The 16,871-nt window shown below is 32.4% G+C and overlaps 2 long non-coding RNA genes across 2 annotated transcripts; one reads left to right on the top strand and one right to left on the bottom strand.

Moving 5' to 3' along the window:
• The first annotated feature begins 1,889 nt into the window (after positions 1-1,889).
• LOC128671502 (uncharacterized) lies at positions 1,890-5,948 on the top strand. Its single transcript, XR_008404853.1, has 3 exons — positions 1,890-2,014; positions 4,316-4,469; positions 5,048-5,948. It is a non-coding gene; the product is annotated as an uncharacterized LOC128671502 (long non-coding RNA).
• Positions 5,949-12,232: 6,284 nt separating this feature from the next.
• On the bottom strand, positions 12,233-14,782 carry LOC128671506 (uncharacterized). Its single transcript, XR_008404854.1, has 2 exons — positions 14,055-14,782; positions 12,233-12,344 (listed from the first exon to the last, which is right to left on the bottom strand). It is a non-coding gene; the product is annotated as an uncharacterized LOC128671506 (long non-coding RNA).
• Positions 14,783-16,871: the final 2,089 nt, after the last annotated feature.

Raw genomic sequence — 16,871 nt, 5'->3', positions numbered from 1 at the left:
GTGCAATTAACGTTTCGTAAACGCCGAGTAAGTGCATTCCGGTTGCAAGCGAAGTTTCCAGACAGGTTTGCCGTTGCAACTTGTTTGTAACCAACTACCGAAAGTTAAGTTTCCGTATTGGGTTTAAGTTATCAATAATTACAATCAGAACAGGCAAGTAAATGGCGTCACTTTAGTAACAAATATTTAAGAAAGAAATTTCCGCATTTTTGCATCAAAATCTTCCTGGCGGCAACAATAAAGTTTTTTTTTGCAACAATTTTTTGTCTAGATTTTATTAAATTAATAAATGTTCGAATGTTGCTGCTTGTATTCGAATGTTCGAATATGAGCAGCAACCAATAGGGTACGGGTTTGCTATAGGCCTTAATAATCTCGTGCGATGGATGCGTAATAATTTTGATTTCAGCGCAGGTGTATATCGTTGTAATTTGTAAACATTGAACGTATTCCTATACAAGTATTTCCCAGAAAAGATACTAAAGAAAATTGAATTGTCAAGATTTACATCTGTGACAAACATGTGTGAAACCAAAATGAATTTGTATAAATTAGGACATTTCGCTATGAATTATGAGTTACATACATGTATAGCCCTGGGCATCTAAAAAAAATAACTGTAATGTTTTCTCGTTTCTCTGTCTTATCTGAGTATTTTCCCCAGTCCTTGAGCGTCGGAACCAAGGATCCGGTATAATGCTATCTCTTTTGTTAACTCACAAAAAATTAGCTCGCGCACGCATTGTGTAAAGTCCCTAAGTGTAGACTACGATGTAATAAATTTATTCGTGTTGCAAGGACACGCACGCAGAACAACTGGTTTTCAGTTAGACCATTTCTTGCAAAAGATGTAGTATTTGAAAATGACAACATTGCCCAATGTGTGGGGCAATCGACGGAACAGACGCAGAAATAATTGACGCTGTGACGTATGATACGCTGCGCTGTGAGTGGCAGCGGGGGACATTAGTCAGCTCCACGAGAAAAGGTACTTTATGGAGGGAAGTCGCTTAATACGTTTCATTTGCGCTATACTTGATATTGTGGATAGAATTAAATGTACTCCATCAAGAATTGTGAATCATTCTTTTGTAAGGTCAGGCAATTATGTTTCCAGTCTACGTCAGAAGTTGAACGTGATTTGATTCTTTCAAATTATAATAATATATAATAATATATTAGGACAAATCACACAGATTGAGCTAGCCCCAAAGTAAGTTCGAGACTTGTGTTATAGGATACTAACTCAACGATACTATATTTTATAACAAATACATATATAGATAAACATCCAAGACCCAGGCCAGTCAGAAAAATATCATTTTCCATCATGACCCGATCGGGGATTGAACCCGGGACCTCTCGGTTCAGAGGAAAGCACTTTACCACCGCGCCACCGAGGTCGTCAAATTTTTAACATTACCACTAATGAAGCACCTAAAACATGAGCAGCTACATAAACTTACCAATGTTTTCGTAGTGAAACGCGACAAGTGAGAACATAGCAGAGAAGGCAATTCCTTTCAGCTCCTCAATCCGAATCCAACAAAAGGTTTTCTTCGATCCGAGGAGTTTGAACATGAGGAGCTACTACTGTTCTTTCTCGACAGACCAGTTTTCATAGTAGATTTTGATTCTTTGAAGATTCGATCTAATACTTGTCTTATAGTTGAATGTTTTCTATCGAATGGGTTTGGGAACATATTGGAGAATGCGTTGATGATTGTAGTGTCGTTTTGACTGCCGGTCGTAAAATCACACGTATATTTTTCAAAGGTTATTTTTTTAAACACATCTCCGGGCTTTGGGCGTCACAGATAGCACATAGAGAGAGAGAGGAGTTGTGTTGCGCTGCGTCTTATTCTATTCACTTGTGATTGAAGCGTAGGAATTAGTAGTCCAATATTAAAAAATAATTTTGGCTGCGCGTGCGACTGCCGGCGCGTCTTTCACTGGAGTGGTGGCGCACGAGTGGTGGCTTGCAAAACCCCAAGGGTCAAGTTCATAGTCGCCGGTGTGTATTTAATGTTACTACAACAGTTATGAAATTGTTGGTCAAATTATTTACTGATTGGTTGCGATACAGCGTCTCGTGTCGTCTGCAGGAACTGTTTGTTGTGTCATTATTGTAAAATGTAAATTTATGTTAATGGAGGATTTAGCAGACGAAATGTCGGAATCGGGTGGCTGTTAAACATATTCATTTACATAACTTTGTTATTAACATTACTGTTACTAACAATTGTTATTAACATTTAAGTAATTTGGATTTTGTCTATAGTAAAGAATTTGTTTATTTTAATATATAATTAAAAAGAGTGATGAATGTATTTTGCAAGTAATGAAGAGAACGTAGAAAGAAACAAAGAGGGTAATAGAAATATTTTCCATATTTAGGCAAAATCAGAGGTAATATGAATATATGAAAAGTGTCAACAACTTTAGACTTATTACGTATTCAAATACAAGATTCTATTCGGAAGGAGATATTTCGAAATTAATATTTGCTTCATTACATTGTGTGGACTAGTCCACGGACCAAAGTCCACACAACTGGTCCACAAAAAATTAAGACGATCAAAGATTTAATTAGTACTTAATTAAGTTTTCTAACTAAGCATCTATTAAATAAATACGAACATATCAATTACAAAAATAACCATATCAAGATTTAATCTCAGTCACTAATTAATTTATAGTGAATACTAAATGTTTCGTTCGACGATAAAATAGAAAAGTGTTCGCAAATTTATTTAGTGTTTATTCGTTCCAAGCGCTGCAACGGTAATGTATAGTCAGCTACAGGTTAGGTTACCCTCAGCGATTCAATGTCATCTCAATCATGATCTAGAGTTATCTATATATATATATATATATATAATATAAATAATACTATGTATTATTTCAGGTTATATTCTACCCATGTACCAAATTTCATTACAATCCATCCAATAGATTTTGCATACACACATATTCAAACTTTCGTATTAATAATATTAACAGGATTTACTTTTAGCATTTTGTCTCTGTCTTGTTGAAATATTAAGGTACATACAATCAATTAGAATTTGCTGCTAGGAAGTCTTTGGTCACCGAAAACATGAAAAAAATTTGTTAGATTTTCGGCGCTCAAAATGTATACTTAGTTCAACATCAATCCAGCTGAGATAGGGACTATTTACCTTGGATTTGGACATATGTATGTGCCGTAGACTGTACCTACTAACTACAATTTAATCAAATGCATTTTCAACTCTTCTGTCGAGCTTTTCACTACATAAATTGTTAAATCTCTTTCAAGCTACCAAATTGTGATTTGTTTACTATTTCCATTGGTTGTTTTTACCAAACTGCGAATATTAAGTCAAGAACACCAGTAAACATTAATACATTGTAAGATGTCTATTTGAATATTATAATTAGATGATTTGTCTTTAGAAAACAACAGTAGACAGTTCTTATAAGTTACTTTGTAAATATTTTTTATAACAAATATATTTACATTATTTTACGAAAACAAAATAGATTTACTGAACCGACTGAAAGTCAGCGAAGGTAGAATAAATTTTTGAATACATATTTTCACATATAGAAAAGGTTCCGTAGTAACAAAAGAATTTGCCTTCCTTCATTACCAATGAAAATTGATATTGGTTGATGCAATAATAAGATTACAAACAGACAAAATTTCACTTTTTCCGACTTACTAATTTATTTAACTGAAAACTAGACGGATAAATTTGGAATTCTAAACTGTATGAAGCGTTTTTTGCAACGGATCGCTAAAAAGTATAGCATAAGAAAATGACAGCAGATCTCTTGAAAACATTTCAAAAGAATTAAAAAGAAATTGATAAATTATGCCACTCCTCGCCATTTTCCGTGATAATTTGTTACAAGCTCATTTCCCCGTTAAATACTAACCAACTTTGGAATTGAAAGGAAAATTCTCTTTACATTTAATGTACAATACGATTTTTTAGCTGTAGGTATTTAAGAGTTTTTTACATTTATTATCTAAATATAATTTTTAAACTGTAGTATTGATTTTTGTCACTAGAAATGTGGTCAGTCCAAAGTATAAACGACTGTTTATTTGGTTTAAAAAAAACATTTTATAACTTGTATTTATAGGAAAAGAAGTAGAGAAAGACAAAAGAAGAGATGAATGGGGTTCTGGTAAAGTAACAGCTGGGACAAGCTGTACCGACCCTACCAGCCATTTTGATGATTAATCGCAAATATAAAGAGAGACATGTGTTTAAAAATTTAAAAATAATGTTTAAAACAATTTCAAATCTGTTATTTTTTCCAGATTCAAGGACACGAGCCAAACTATGACAAAACTTGGTTAACTGCAAAATGAAGAATAGACACAAATAAAGCTAAACGATTGATGGATATGATCGAGTAACAATTTCGAGAGATGGCAAAATTGATTTATGGATATGCGATACACGAGATCACAGGTCAAAGAGAATTCAAATGAATACGATATTGAAACCGATCACAGACGCGCGAGAGCATGTCAAAGTTTTTGATGGGTTAATTTGTTTTGAAATTATTTTCAAAATATTTCTTTAATTTCTCGTTTATAATATTGCAGTTTGGAAACTAAATCAAGGAAATTGTACTTTGAAACTACTTATTTGTGGTGCTGGGCAGATCAGCGCTCCCGTGGGAATGTTTCAAAATCCTGTGTTAATTTATCAAATTCCATACAGTACATTTTTCTTGAGTGGATTACTTGAGTCTTCCTTGATCTTTACTCACTCGCATTTAAGGAAAGTATACTGACTATTCCGGTGGAAAATTTTCGGATGTATAAGGTAGAATAGTCTTAGAGATTTCCTTTCTATTATAATAAATACGGCGTCTGTCGGCGTAACTGTTGAGTGAAATTCCACTCCGTTATTTTGATGAACATTTAGTATGTAACTGTTAACCGCAGCTTGGCTCCCGTGAAAATTTCAGAGCTGAATTACGTTCACCGTAAAAGTTAACATTCAGTGATGGAGAGGCAAATAAAAAAGAAATATTTCCACAGATTGGTGTCCAAAAGATTGAACGATTCAGTTGTTAAATTGCTACAGATAGAAGATAGATGCGTACACTACGCATGGATGATGACATCAAAATCTCCTGAGACCTTTGACGTATAATAAATGAATAGAATTTTTTATTCGAGATCATGATGTTGTCGGAGTATTTTGACACCGCTTTCTCAATATTACTTCAAGGTTTTCCTCTAATTCAACTTCTGTTTTGACCACATTTGAGATAAAACTGATAATTATAAAATTGTGCACGGAAAATAGGTATTAGCAGGAAGTATGGTAGACGTGAAGTGTACTTTACAGCGTCAGTATGTAAGTAAAGTACTTACCCTAGACGACAACTTCCCAAAACGTCGATTTACAAACACATTTAACGTATATCAGTGAAAAGTTTTAATTTTTTAAAATTAAACAATCTATAAATAGCTAAACGATTCACAGATAAACTAGATACGAAACTCGCACACGCATTTCGTAATTAATTTAGTGCAGACGTGGGTAACGGTCGGACCAAAATGGTCTTTTCTTTGCGTCCAGATTCAGTCCAATGAATTTATAGTCCTGAGCAGAAGAGGGTCAATCTTTAGGGTATGTTTTACGTACTTTTATAGATTGTTTAGAATCTTTAATGAAATTATGCGAAATCGTGTGCGAAAACGATCAATTTTAAAGGCTAAAAAGTACGCGTAAGACTTCTTTCTTTCTTCACATCCTCATCGACACTGTAAAAGACTTTAAATGATAAGACCGTTGCCCAAACATAATTTATCACCATCACGTTTTGTCCAGCGTGGTAGTCGGACGCACATCGATTCGTGCGGTCAAACAACTAATGATTAGGGTCAGAATGATAACAGTCTGTTTTGTTTACCGGACCAGTACCAATAGACGAGTGTACGGACATTATCACTGGAAATGATATTGAATGTGCGGTAATAAACCCTGAAATGTGCAATTAGAATTTAGCAGCACATTGCTCTGGTTCCGGTATATATCAAAATGAATTCTGCATAATGGAATTTGACTGTTCTAGTCCTAGATGTGGGTTATATGTGTTTTTACACTGTATTAACCCTTCTTTGTCAAATTTAAAAGGATAATCACATTTCGATTCAGGACGAAATCGAGCTAAGAGCACAAATTTACTTAAAATTAGTAATTGACCTAGGTAAACTAGTATATATCAGAAAATCCGTTTAAATGTGTCTTGAGATAAGAAAACACTAGGTATTTTGTATTAAACTAACAAATGAAATAATGATTTAGTAAGTTTTCTACACACAATTAAATTCAGAAATATCAAAGCTTCTTCTTCCATCTCTTTTTGAAAAAAAAAATCATTAATATCTAACTGTTATTGATAATTAATTATTAATTATAAATCAAAAAATACATATTGCCATCTCTATAAAGACACGATTCTGTAAATAAGATAATAAGGGAATTAGAAATGGCGGCAAACTGAATACACTGCAATAAAACACTGATAAACATGAAATAGAACGAATTGGCCAAGTGTTCCCAATCAATGTCTAAAAGGCAATTTAATGCAGGCCCGAGTTTGATACAGTTAAGCTGAAAATTAATTGCTTGTTAGAGAATATTGTGATACAGTGTGTGGGGGACAAGTTTTAATGGCCGAATATAAGATACATGCTGCTGTAGGAATCTTGTAACCTTAATAATTTTAGACGAGTTTGTGCTCAGTTGTTTTTAAGGTAGTTTTGGAAAGACTAAGAAGCTATAGCTTATATTACGATGACTGTATTTGACACAAAATACAAGCAAACTGTTGTATTATTTTTAAAAATCTTAAAATTAAATATTGGTTTAATATTGGTAAGTTTTCAATTGAGAAAAGAAAAGCATTCCGAATTTAAAATTATTTATATAATTAAAATATAAGTATATTTTCAAGGCGGAACGATCACTGCTGAGAAGCAATGCCGAAAGGAACTCATTTAAACAGTGTTGGTCTGTATCATGCCAAAAGGGTTTACCATTATTGTTTTTTAGATAAATATATTAGAGATAGATAAATTAACATTCGAAAAGGCCATTTTTACTTTATTAAACTTTATTTTCATACTGGTTCCCTGTTTACTTTTACTTTATATTGTTGTCAGCTGTAAAAAAAATAGTTGTGGACGAGAATAATCATTCAGTTATTGTTATTATTAATGAAATTACAGTCAAAAATAAGATTCAATCATATGAAAAAAATATAAACCAATGTCCTGTTAGGTACATATCTATCGTTTTGCAAAGCATTCCGTACATTGTTGCACTAAATATCTACCATTTTTAATTGGTCTTCGCTAGTTTATTGCGAAATTTATTGTGTAACTTCTATATTGTTTATCGAAACACAATAGACATATTAAAGTGATTAAGTGTGAGACAGTTGTTAAAATTATTAGAAAAATAACCTATGTCATTCTTCTTAATATGCGGTAGTTAGTTATTATATCTCATTTATAATTATATTATGTTTTAATGATTATAGTAGGTACTAGAGGTTGGTAATGAAAAACACAATTTAAAATTAACCCGTTTCAACGGCGCATTTGCACCGGTTCGCAAGGAGAGTCGAGGCGTGGAAAAATGTCACCAATATGACATGATAATCTGATTAAAAACATAATAGAAGCGAAAAGAAGAAAAGGTTGTTGCTAAGAAGTGCTTGTATGGACCAGATAAAGGAGAGAAAGAACGATGGAAAGAACTCAGAACAAGAACCTCATTATAATGTTGAATGAATGATTCTTAATCAACCTACATTCTTCTTAACTTTGAAGTCACGGTTTAGTAATATTAGTTAACCTGTCACAACTAACTGGTTTGGTCAAATGTTTCACTACTATTACGTCAGCGACACGAGATATAACTTGATGAGAGATATACTTGTGATATAAAGAACTGTTATCGATTCACGCAACGCACAACGTGATTTAAGTGTTTTTCTCAATATTTATTATGCGATCAATTATCGCCTCTGTGGATGTCTTACGAGGCGACTAATATAAAGCCTAGATAGCTAGGTTACAATAGCATTCCAAATAGACTACACATTTTCTTCTGAGGTCACAGCCGGGAAGAAGCGAATGAGTAGACGAGATAAAAGTAGGGCTTTATTTCAATAATGAAATTGTGATAAATATTTATTCTTATTACAAATTGTGGCCGATAATAATCAATTATGCGAATTTTAATGACATAAATATTACACAGTCGATAAAATGTTAAATATTTTATCCTTGTAGATCTATTATCTATTTATACAATAAGATTTGATTGTAACATAATATTGATTTAATTTAATATAATGGACATCTTTGCTGAGTATATTAAATAAATATACTCGTTCTCTAGCTATAAATAATTAAGATAATGTGAAGATATGTTTACAATACAAATCCAATCATTCATTACATTTATGAGATTTCTAGTATACATTGAATAGACATAAAAAGCAAGCATTGTTTATTTTCAATTATGAAGTTATTAGGTTTGCGAGATAAAATACGCCAATCTTATAATTTTCAATCAATTACTACATATTTCTTTCCAAGCAATGTAAAATTATAATTTACCGAAATTATGAATATATTTTCTATATTACTTTTTATATTTGATGTTACTTCTTTCACACACACACTTCAAAATCAAAATCAAATCTTTTATTCAGAAATTAGGCCTTCACGGGCACTTTTTCACATCATATTCTAAATTAAATGATATTCACCAAAGCTACAAAAGCATTTCGGAACGACCACTGCTGAGAAGAAGTGCCCAAAGAAACTCATTCAAACAGTGTTGGTCCCTATCATGCCAGAAGGGCTTACCATTTTTTAAATATAAATGTATGTATAATTTATTTATCAGTAATATAACAATGTAAGTACACAATAAAGTACATAATAGTCAAAAGGTATACTGAAACATATTATGATTGTGATCGATTGCTGATGAAAGGAAAAAATAATTATATGTACCTATTATTAACCAAACGAAAAAGCTTTTAATAAGAGTTCGAGCTGACCAGTTTCCCCCGGCAGCAGCCGTTCACGAGTTGACGCGTGAGTCAGCCATCGCGAAGCTCAACCACAATAGAGGGAACTTCCCGACCCTTCTTAGCGTTACGACTAAATTTGTGAGCAACTAAGTATACAACAAAAAACTTTCAGTTATTTGCATACGTATTGAATGCGATATAAATTGCCCGTTTATTGGGATAATAACTTAAATGTCAGTAATAGAATTTGAACTATTGAGACTCCCATTCTCTTGTATTCGTTCACAACCCAAGAACGAAGTCCACGTTAAAAACCACCTTCAGTGTTCAGAGTACATCTAAAAATGTAAATAATTTGGCTGCTTTGTTACGATCGCCTGCACTCTCTCACTCAGCTGTTAAGGTTTTTTATCCCTTAGTCGCTTTGTACGATATCCTCTTTAGCATATGGAGTGGTTTTATTCTACGGCGGAAAACACGTGCAATTTGAGCGATTTATTAATTAATACTAATTATGTAATTACTCCAGTCAATTGACGCATAATCAAATGGCTAATTTGTCAATTAGGTACCCAAATGTCGTTTGTGAATCATACAGCGTTACTATATACAAATATTGTCTAAATAATGTCATCAATATTTACCGAAACCTCTAGAAAAATTAATGACTTTTTAATTAATATAAAGAAATTAGTTGTAATAAAAGCAAATCGAACAATTTTTCGCACAATTATTTTCCTATTCCAAGAGTATGTCGAAAATGAAATCTTTGTTGTCTCTGAATACACACTCTTTATTTCTTTACAAGTATTTATCTGTTTTGTGGCTAACACGATTTTTGGTTCCATATAAGCGAAAACATTGATAGGTAGAGAGTACTTTATTTATACATTTTTTACTTTGATTTTATACAGAAATATTATCTCGCTTTTAAACGAGCATTTTCCGGTTTCTTTCTTAACCGCAAATCGTCGAAGTCCGGTATGCCTACAATACTTCGAAACATACACGTAGCACGTTACCATAGCCATAAGTATAAACTTACCATAAAATATCTAGATCATCAGAAATCTCGAGATAAAATTACTTTATGGTCCTTACGTTTATATTCTACCAAATTTAGTATACCAATTTTCATTAAAATCTATTCAGTGGTTATTGTGTGGTAGTCTAATAAACATTCTCGGAGCCTCAGGTATATTAATGATATGTTCAAAAAATTTAATCATTTTGTTTAATTCCAATCAGAATTTACTAGGCAAAGAAAGGTAGTATTTATAAACAAAAACAAAAAATACTATATTATACTATCATGCCGTAAAAGTTTGAATCTTATTGGTAACTTTATTTCGTCATGTTAGTTAGGAATAATGATTTTCTTGCTAACTAGAATTTATATGGATTAAGTCAGGTTAAAGTTAGCATTGTTATAGTATAAAATTATATTCTCATATATAGTCCTGGGAATCCATAAATTCAGTCCGCAAAAACTGGTTATCTGACGGATTCCGATTTTATACTAATCAATTTTTTTATGATAATTATACATGACGATTTGATTGATGATTTTAAACTGTTTAGTTATATAATACAGCTTTAAATTCGATTTTTATTCGATGCCATTCAATAAAGAGAAATTTAAGAATGCCTATCACGTCCTTTATTATGCACTGACCTTTATTATGTACAAAATTAGTGATAATTTCTGTGAAATACATTTTAATTAAATCTCACGAGGTTATTCGACACCTACTGCATTCGAAATTAACCAGTATCCCATCAAAGGACCGAATTCGAGTTTTGGTTGTAGAATCTAATTTATCAACGCCAAAGAGATTCTGGTTTTGCGTGGCGCTCAAAGGAGCGCCAAAGGGTATAGTCAGCCGGGTTATGCTCGTGTTTTTACTGAACCTGATATCACTACATATGCTGGCTCCACACTATCAGTAAACAGTTCGCCAAACTTTGCGGTTTCGACGTACATTGCCGGTGTTTCCTACAAACTACGCAATATTTTGCATTCGGCATTTATCTGAGATTGACGATATAGTGTGTAGCCGGTATTAAAAAACGCAGTACCCCCGCGTTTGTTTGTTTCTAAACTGTTTTTTTAAAACCACTCTATGGATTTTAGTGTAGTTTTCACTATATTTTTTATTTAAATTAATTTAGTATTTATAATATAGTTTTATTTTTCACTGCTATTTATTTATTTTAAACGAATCCGTGCAGAGCCGGGTCAGGTCACTAGTTAAGATATATTAATTTCCTAGTTCCATTATCTTGGATATTAACTACCAGGTGCAAGATTATCTTCTATTTTTTTGATAAATTATGTTCTTTCAGTATAATTTGTATCATAAGCTTACATGAATTAATTTCTTACATGAATGTGTGAGTGACCGGAAATTTTCAGCTGAACTATATTTTTAACACAGTATTCGCCAGTTTAACTATTTTATATTGAATTCTATTTTATTTAGTGTTATTGTTAACACTGGACTCAGATTTCATTCAATAACTGTATAATCAGTTTACTACATAAATAATTATTTGATTGGTATCCAATAGTATTAATATATAGTAGTATATTATAAACACAAAATAAATTCAGATCTCAGAGTAGAAACTTCTAACAGATGCATCCTTGAACAGATGCTACCTATATTCTAACTAAAAATAATGCTATTAAGACTCCTTTAAACAATAAAACATTATTTTGTATGTTGTTATTATTTTGTTAAGTATTATTCTTCTTTCGTCTTGTTCATTTGTTCAAATCTTCATATTTCTGTTTGTATAAGTGTTTATGTTTATGTATGTTTATTTATATTGTATTTATTTGTTTATGTATCTATTTATGTAAGTAAATGTATGTATATTTATCATTATGTTCATTGTATTTGCCGGTTGCTGCGCCCATCGCCTGCTAATTTGTTCCTCTTCTCTACCCAAAGGTTGGCTGGAAGAGATTGCTGAGCAATAAGCCCGCCTTTGCTCCATATGTACCTAAACTCTATTCTTTGCAATAAAGTTCATTTATTATTATTATTATTTATTATTTATAGGAAGAGATTAAATAAAATGGAAAATACCAGGTTTATTTAGGACACATTGAAGTTTTCGGTAAATATTGTCGGGCAGATAATGAAACAAATCGTTTTGACAATTAAAATGATATATTTTCTAAGTTATATCTTCATTAACACTCATTCGGGCGTTTGTAATGGCTCGAGTGACGTGAGATTGACGTCCGATGTTCTCTGTTCTGACTGTAACAAAGAAAAACGATCATTAGACAAATTATCTATAGATATTAAAACTAAGTGGGCTATGTTTGTACGTAAGAAAATAGTATAATTATGGAAGACTATGAGACTAATAGGAGCCAAAACAATTTTTAATAGACTTTTTGTCTGTATGTTTGTTTTTGTCTTTAGAGTTTTATAGCGGATGGATCTCAATTAAAATCTGGTATAGGTTAAGTTGTATAAAATCCGAGAAATTAACAATAATAAGTTATAAGCGGACGCACGAAACGAACGCGTGTGAAGCCGCGGGCATAAGCTAGTATATCCTAATATATAAAAATATATATTTGTTTGCTAGAAATCGTAGAATGTCCACTTAAGTAGCTGTGTCAGGGAAGTTACATCCCTTGGAGATTTTAGTACAAAAAATATAGTATGTCGTCAACTCATCCAAAGATTCTGTAACTAGTTTTTACCATGATTCAGGCGTTTGGAGTGAAAACTGTCAGTTCTTTTCTAGGTGATGAGAGGATGCAAGAAAAATCGGTGTCGGGGGTTTCGTAAACAATTAATTTATAGTGTGATCGAAATCTCGTATATTGGCAGGACAAACTTTCAGTTGTTCATTCCATTGAAGTTAAGAAGTACCGTGCTCCACTCAAAAATTGGAGGAACATAAAAAGGCAGCGTTTGATTATATTTACGTAAGTATCACTCACGGTAATTTATCATTTTGTAGGAAAATTTCGGATGTCTGTCGCAAATAGAACGACATTCTGAATTGAGTTAAGTGCTCCTTTTATGTTGAGAGGTATTCATAACGATCCATCGTAGTGCTTCAGACTTCAAGCCAATTTAGAAATATTATGCATGATTTTGCGAAAACATATGCTTCGGTGATTTACAAAAATTTTTTCTTTGATTTACAAAAAAAAAAAAAAAATCAACAATAATATCAACTTTAAATTAACAAGTTAAATTTTAAACGTTTACAAAAACTCATATATGTTAAAACGGAAGATCTACTTGAACTCTATCTACCCTAGACTCATTTATGCAATGTAATCTACCCGTGTTCAAAATGTAATTATATTTGTTATTTTTTAATTTTAGTTTACTTAATGTTCAATTCTATGCAAAGATCATTCATTTCATGTAACAAAATATTGCAGCAGGCTACGATTTGATTCTTCTTTTAAATTATTGTTCATCAAATATAAGTAAGTACTTAATAAACAATGCTTTTACGATGTAGAACTTGAGTATCTAAGTAATAATCGTTATAAAACAAACTACAAAAACTGCAATTAATGAAAAACTTGAAATGATTCCATTTACGAAGTTCGTTTATAGTATTTTTATTAGTGAAAAAAGTCCCAGTATTTTGTTTTCTGTGTATGAATAGACTTTTATTGTGGAATTACTTTTATATGTCCTATTAATATTATACATGCGCAAGTTTATGAGGATGTATGTATGTTTGTTACTCTTTCACGAAAAATCTACTGGATCGATTGTTATGAAATTTGGTACACGAGTACAGAATATAACCTGGAATAACACATTGAATACTTTTTATCCCGAAATTCTCACGGCAGCAAAGTCCCGGGGCGCAGCTAGTGTATACTTGATGTAGAGGTTCTTCCATTCATCCCTATCAAAGTAATGATTGATATTCGCGTAGTTCATAATCATGAGTTCATTAATCCTTAGAAAGTGATAGTAACCAACCTTTTCATTGAGCAGAACTAGCATCACAAAAAACTGTTATCCACACAGAACACGGCACTTTCATCTCTCCTCATTGTACTTCTTGAACTCGTAAATTGAGGATCTCGAAGACGTACTAGACGATGAACTAGCCCTTGATATATTCAGGCTCAGCTTCTTCCTGATGCTATGTCTGGTCTCCACTATAATGCGATCCAATGTTTGTCTTAAAGATGAATGTTTACGCTCAAACGGATTGGTATACATTTTCACAATGATTGCACAAACACGTCTTCACAGCACAAGCGTTCGATACGGTTTGACGCAACCGCGCCCCCCTTCGATTTATATATGCGCAAGAGCATTCCAAGTTTAAATTATCGACGTCAATTGGTTCGATTCGTACTAATAGATGTTGTCTTCGTTAAGGGTTTTTACAAACTTGTTGAATAGCCTTTGATTAACTGACGCAAAAACGTTATAACTAAAGTCACTGTCAAGATCAAGTCGTGTGATGTTACATTACAATTCTCTTGACGTCACTTTGTCTTTTGAATTACTGGGTTATTATTTTTTTGTAAATATTGTGATTGTGATTTAATACGTTGATAAATTAAATAATGGATCCGGTTTAGTAAATTATAGGTTCTACGTATTTTCGTAATTCATATTTCGGAGATCCGGATTCGAATCTTCATATTTTGTGCTGTACTTCTGATATACGATTACTGAATTGATGATTTTACTTGAAGCTGTAACTTCAACGATTTGTAATTAATGAATAAATTTTATGGCATATAGTAAAATAAAAATATTAATTTTTCATTAGTAGTTACAAAATCTATATCTTTATCAAGAGCTTATTGACCTCTTATCTACTGTTATGACTGTGATTACTGAGCGATTACTAATTAGCGAAGAAAATAAACTGAGATTGGTCTATAAAAATCTCAGTAATTTCTTAGTGTTAATGTTAGGTCTGTTGATAAGGCTATCTCTCCACTTTCTTGACAGACTGTAATAGTCTCGTATTACAGTCTATCAAGAAAGTGGAGAAAACTTATTTTTAACGAACTGATTTTTTTGTCATTGCAATACCAAATAGAATGTTCACGATTGGTTTTTAAACACCCAGTGTTGCCCGCTAACAGGAGACAGCGCGCTCATTTATATTCTTCACTTTCTTCACAGACTATAGGTACTCAATGTGGGATTGGTCCGAGAGATTAACAATCATTGCGTCAACACAGGTGACATTCTGAAGCTTATGCAGTCCTGTTTCAGAAATCCCGCTGCGGGTGAGTAGAGGGAAGTACATAAGACCCTAAAGTTCGGAGCCCCACTTCATACTAAGGAAAGAAAGAAAACAATATTTGCAAAAAACATGTGTATATACAGACAGGAGTCCAAACATTGCGCGAATACAATGTTTTTGCATTTTAAAAGATTGCTTTTAAAATTGGATCCAAGGATATTGATCCTTGGCCGTCGAATTGCCTTAGAAAATTATTCCATCTCTAAGTATTGATTCCACTAAACCATTATAAGCTGTAAGAAGACGCTTTATAGAAAATATATAAAGATATTTATTGATTTTGAAGATAATTTTAATCTATTTACCAGAGGCAGACCTGGGTACAAAGTTCGTCTGCATGGGTAATTCATTCGCATTAATTTTTCCGGTGGGCATCAGCCCAACGTCATAACAGGTGTCTAAAGTATCAACTTTAACGTCAGAAACACGTGCTATTATAATTAGATTCTTCGAGAATCCCTAACTAATTTTATCGCAATCAAAATGTCAAATTTAGCGTCAACAAACTCCATTCCAAAATTAATATAGCCTGGTCTACCTTGAACTTGTAGTATGAAATCATTATCTTACACCGGTTTAATATAACCAGTCGACAATCCGTGAGATTGGCTTTGGATGTGAAATGAGGTAGAATATACACTTGGATAATATCTTTCGAGACATTGTATAACAAACAATAATTGAGGAAAGTTTTTGGTCTCCAGGGTTACAAATATTCCTAATGTTTGTATCATCTAAAGTAGATTTATCCGGCTGAATCAGGTCCACAGAAATCAGAATAGTATAGTATATATCTAGAAAGGACATCTGCAATTTTTATATGAATGTCGCTGTTTCGTACACAAAAGGATGATCGCACATCACACGTGTTTTGGACACATTGGATACATTTATATATGTTTTGGACACAAAAAGTCGCATACATTGTGTTATATTTTTCATATTTCTGTGAACAAATCCTTAGAGGAAGGGTTGGTTGTGGAGGATACATTGAACTTAACTTAAATTATTTTGACAAGTTAGTGCTAATTGAAGATTAAGGAAGTTTTAAGGTTATGTCTAGTCTAGACTCTTTATACGTTCTCATTTCAACTTTTAAGGTAACGAAACGTTCAGAAATACATTTTTTTTTTCTTTCTCATCTTATAATTTTATTATCGGTTTTTCTCTGTAGTCTTACCGAGTAGTCTTACTGCTGGGGATTTTCTAACCAATATTTACACTGACGTCAGATTTTATTCAAGGTGCTCAAAAACATTACAAAATTTATGTGACATCTAAATGATTAATTTTGTCCAACTACTTATAAAAATATACAAATAAAAACAAATACTATAATAATGCATTCCTTGAAGTCCTTGACGTCCTAACGGAAATATATTGAGAAAAAATACGTCATACTAGATTACAATCGCTGTGGTTTTTTTAATTATTCAATTCTACTGCGACCACATGTGGTATGGTCAGCACATTAACTTTTCAAATTCGCTGCAAAGTCGCCTTTCTTGCCATAGTATAGAGGC

The sequence above is a fragment of the Plodia interpunctella genome, chromosome 7 (assembly GCF_027563975.2).
Source record: "Plodia interpunctella isolate USDA-ARS_2022_Savannah chromosome 7, ilPloInte3.2, whole genome shotgun sequence".
NCBI lineage: Eukaryota > Metazoa > Arthropoda > Insecta > Lepidoptera > Pyralidae > Plodia > Plodia interpunctella.
The sequence above is the reverse complement of the archived record's forward strand: the minus strand, read 5'-3'. Positions and strand labels throughout refer to the sequence as shown.